Genomic DNA, 5268 nt, shown 5'->3' with positions numbered 1-5268 from the left:
ACTATCGATGGTTCCCCAGTAATGTACATAAATGTACATCCTTGGGGTGGAATTGTAAAACTATTTGGTAAAAATATATTATACAGCGACTGGTATCACACATAATTTAATACATAGTGGTAAACGCTAAAATTTAGAAAACTGGCTTCAAAAGTGTTTTTAAATATATAAACATAAATACATATGCGGTCTTAACCAGAACAATTGTGAGTTTGGCCTAATATTTGATGGCCTTGTAGATATAACTTGCCCAGTTTTAAATATAAATTTTTATACATTTAATAGTTGTATGATTCCTGTAGCTCGTTTTTCTAACTCTTCTCTACCGATTACTTCTCTACTGGTAGAGAATATACGTCATTCTCTTTTACCCATTAGCAGTAGAGTACAAGGCGGCGAATTCATATACGAATTTGCCTTGATAGAGAGTTGTTACAGAAACGAGCTACTGATTTGACCATTATGAAATGTAGGAACCATTACTTGAAACAACCAAAATATCAATATTTGGACAAATTCGCTGCGGAAAAATTTTAACGAATAATAACCATAGAAAGTACAAGTTAATTGGTTGCCAGGGGATTATTTACATTGGTGGTACTTTCAGTTCCATAAAATATTCGCCAATTATAAAATAAATAATTATTTATTAACTGCTATAAAAGATTTCACGAAAATCAACCCTTTGATGGATGCATTAATAGAACCGCAAAATGTGTAATATTTCACGGTGTACATGGGAAAAAAATCATCGATAGTGACAGAAAAAACATCGATAGTGGGGGAAATCAGAAAACATCGATGCTATCGATAATGCCATCGCTTTTTCTCCAGCTATATTCAACAGGCCTCCTTTTCTATCAGAAGAGGTAGAGGAGGAATGCCTGTAATTATACCGAGAGCATCCGTTCGACAGGTGCGCATAGCTCCTGTGATGGCCACACAAATCAAGCGGTGTAGCTTGCTCAAGGTGGCACCCGTTTTCCATGGAGTCTCTGGCAGGTATAAAACGCCCTTGTTGCCTCGTTAGTAACGTTAAGCAGATATGAGCTCCAACTGTCCAGAATTACCCCTAGTTACTTCGTCCCTGCTAAGGTGGGTTTAGTTAAGTTGGTAAATGGGACAACGGTGGACTTCAGTGGGTTTATTGACAATCCTTTTGAAGCACACCAGTCTTCGTTAATCTGAGCGCGACTTGAAATCTGTATGACCACGAATATCCTTTCTTATCATATCTGTCGATATTGCTTCATGAGACGTGTTGCCGAAAGCACCTGATATGTCCAGGAGTGCACACAAAGCTATCTGTTTATACTGCAATGCCTTTTCAATGGTTTGAGTTAGGCTACTCATTGCAGTAATATGTAGTAGATTTACCTACCTGATATGCTGTTGACTCTGACATAGAGGCTTATTCCTGAGAAAGTTATCCCTTATGTGAAAGTCAATAAGATTTTCAACGTCTTTACTAGACAGGAGCTGAGGCTAATTGACCTATACGCCTTTGGGAGTTGTGCTGAGTTTTCCCCACTTTGGGTATAAAGACCACTTTGCGGCAGGTATTTTTCCCGTTTCCTGTCTGCTTTCCAGCTAGTCGAAATTAGATTGTTTTGCACCGCTCAGCGTGCCTGGGAAATTTGACGTGAATCGCCTCATATGATTTTTTGTTCAAGTTACTCAAAAAATATGTGACATTTGTGAAGTTAACAGAAACAAAATATGTACATTCCTGATGGTCTAAGCAGTAACTGATATTTGTTGCCATATGCAAAAATTATAGCGTCTTCCGATAGGGTTATGACGATTGCGTTTTTGCGTTTCATTACCGTCTAAATTTTCTTGCATAGGTTTTCTTTTGTTGTCTGTCAAACAAAAACTAGATAACGAAAATTGCTCAAACTTTCACAGTAATCTATTCAGGGACAAGACAAGAGCGGATTTTTCTCCTTTTCATCATGAAATTTTGATTTCCAACTGTTTAAGATAATGGAATGTAAATTTAATATATAGATCTGCAGAAAAACTAAAAACACAGTCGAGATTAATGAAAAAATTACATACATATATGTTTTTCAATGAAATTCTGAAGTAGGCCGTTCTTGAAAAGTTTTCTGAGATAGGGCGTTTTTGAACTGGCTGCCGAGGTAATTAATTAAATTAAAATAATCCCAACGGCTTTTTACCCTCCATTCCCGCCCAACCGACACGAGGGGCGCAGTCCGCATGACGTACGGAACCTGTTTTTTTTTATAGTTTTTTGGTGCCGAGTACTGGAAACAGGAGTTTGTTAAGTGTCGAGATCTAAAACTATTCAGCTACAGAATCAAATTCATCAGCTGATTGGATATGCTAAAGATAGTATTTCAATTATTGAGAGTGGAAACAATAGTTTTCTTTATAGTAAAAATCGAGTCCGATACGTCAAACGTGCTGGAATGACAGTTAAAATCCTGACATAAACCACGGAATGATTCGTTTAGTTCAAAATTAGTTTTGCATGGCTTTAAAAATAGAGGTCAAAAGTGTCTTGACACTCGAGAAGGAACATTAAAATTTACCTCAGCTAGGAGGGCCGGGCTATTAATCAAGCCTGTCATTAATTTTACGATAAATATTATACCTAGCATTTCTCTACGGCTTGCGAGTGTAGGCAAATTTATGAGCTTTAGACGACTTGTGTAAGGAGGGAGATTGTAATCTGAATCCCAGTTAAAATTACGCAATGCAAAAAGCAAGAATTGTTTTTGAATTGATTCAATCCTTTCTGAATGAACTTGGTAGCGGGGATTCCAAACAATAGATATGTATTCTAATATAGGTCTAACTAAACTGGTAAAAAGAGCTTTTGTAACATAAGGATCTTTGAACTCTTTTGACCATCGCCTTACAAATGCAAAAACGCCTTTGGCTTTATTGACTGTAACATTAATATGATGGTTGAAATTGAGTTTGGAATCCATTGTGATACCAAGATCGACAAAATTGGATACCTGCTCCAGATTATAATTTGATATTGAATAAACAGCTGGTTGAACAGCCCTCCGAGAGAAACACATAACTTTACATTTTTGAAGGTTTAGTGGCATATAGTTTGTATTACACCAACTAACCACGTTGTTCAGATCCGCTTGTAACAAAGACCTTTCTTCGATAGAGGACAATGTTTTTAAAAGTTTCACATCGTCGGCATACATTAAAATTTTTGAATGTTTTATTATAGAAGAAATATCATTAATGAATATCAGGAACAGAATCGGACCAAGGTGGCTTCCCTGAGGAACTCCTGAAGAAACTTTAATGATGTTGGAAGAACAATTATTAACAATAACTCTTTGTGTTCTATCAGACAGGTAAGATGAGATCCATTGAAGAAGACTGGGCTGAAAGCCGATTAGTTCGAGTTTACGGATGAGTAACGAGTGACATACTTTGTCAAAAGCTTTACTGAAATCGGTGTAAATTACGTCGGTATGAGCATTTTCTCTAAAACCGTTTGAGACATGAGTTGTAAACTCCAATAAATTAGTCATAGTAGATTTTCCTTTAAAAAACCCGTGTTGAGATTGTGTAATTGAAGGAGATATAGAATATGTCAGCTGGTTAACAATAATTGCTTCGAATAATTTGGGGATAGCGGAGAGTTTCGCTATGCCTCGATAGTTTTCTATAGACGACCTGCTGCCGTTTTTGTGAAGTGGTATTATGAAAGACTCCTTCCAGGCTGACGGAAAAACGCCATGTTTAAGTGACAAACTGAATAGAGTTGTTAAAGGCTCGCAGATGTTCTCAGCACAGTTTTTAAGAAAACAGGTCGGAATATGATCAGGTCCAGGCCTAAATGACGCTTTTAAGGTTTTTAAAGAGTGTAAAACTTCATCGGAAGATATTACTGGAATATAAGCAGAGTTGATTGGACAAAGCTCGTACGGATAGTCTCCACTTGTAGGGAAGTCTACAGAATAATTGGACCTAAAGAACCGAGCAAACATGTTGGCAATGAGTTGGCTGTCGCTAGATACAGTGTTGCGATAATGCATAGCGGACGGAAAACCATGTGCCTTACGCTTTGAATTTACGAAACCATAAAATGATTTAGGATTGTTAATTAAATTCTTCTTAATTTTACATAAATATGAATTATAACATTTCTTATTTAATGCAAAGTAGCTATGCCGCAAAACTGAGTACCTTAGGTAATCACTGTGTAAGCCCGTTCTTTTATACAGTTTAAAAGAGTGCGACTTTTTATTTTTCAATTTTTTAAGCTCTTTAGTGAACTCTAATTGTATTGGTTCTTCATGAACAATATTACGTATTGGAACATACTTTCGAAACAAATTGAAAACAGTATCATTAAAGTGCTCAACGCTACGCTCAACGTCATCTCTATATATTGGCCAAGATACCTTTGAAAGTTCTTTGTTAATTTTCCTGAAATTTTCTTTCGCAAAAACATATCTAGTACTTGAACTTGACTTATTATTATGTATTTCATTTATGATTTCGTAGCTTAACTCAAGAGCAGGATGGTATGCATCTTCCGGCAAAACTAGGGGATCACACCGATTAATAGAGGCCTTCGGAACATCATCAACGTAAACGAGATCCAAGACCTTTCCAAACTTATTTGGACATATATTTATTTGTTTGAGGCAAAGTTCAGCCATTTCCTCCAGAAATACATTGTAACTATCTCTAGATGAAACTGGTACAACATCGGTGTCAATGATGTTCCATGAAATGTGTGGCAGATTTAAATCGCCCAAAACAATCATAGAATCGGATGCCGTAAGCATTGCATTTACGGTCTCAAGTAGAGAAACTAGCTAGCTAGAAACTAACGGCAGAATTAGGAGGGATGTAGCAAAGAGCTAAATAAATATAAGTCTTTCCAGCCTGTAAACGTATACATTTAAATTCGGTATATTCAATGACAGGAAGACTAACTTCCTCGGATGGTATCGATGAATGCACCGCAAAAAGAACACCACCGCCGATTCTGCCCACGCGGTCACTCCTGTATATTTGATATTCATTTGGCAGAATTTCGGAATTAAAAATATGAGGTTTGAGCCATGTTTCGGTCAAGGAAATAATATTATAATTGCAGTCAAAACCTTTTAAATATAAGTCAGTTAATTTGGTATTCAAACCTCTAACGTTTTGATAGTAAATACTTAAATTAGACTTGCGAGTTAGTTTTTTGAATCCGAATTAAGATTAGAAATTTTAGCTACGTTATTATTACTTTTATTAGGTTTATACTCA

The sequence above is a fragment of the Rhagoletis pomonella genome, unplaced genomic scaffold (assembly GCF_013731165.1).
Source record: "Rhagoletis pomonella isolate Grant_MI unplaced genomic scaffold, Rhpom_1.0 Rhpom_scaffold_00002, whole genome shotgun sequence".
Classification (NCBI taxonomy): domain Eukaryota; kingdom Metazoa; phylum Arthropoda; class Insecta; order Diptera; family Tephritidae; genus Rhagoletis; species Rhagoletis pomonella.
The sequence above is the reverse complement of the archived record's forward strand: the minus strand, read 5'-3'. Positions refer to the sequence as shown.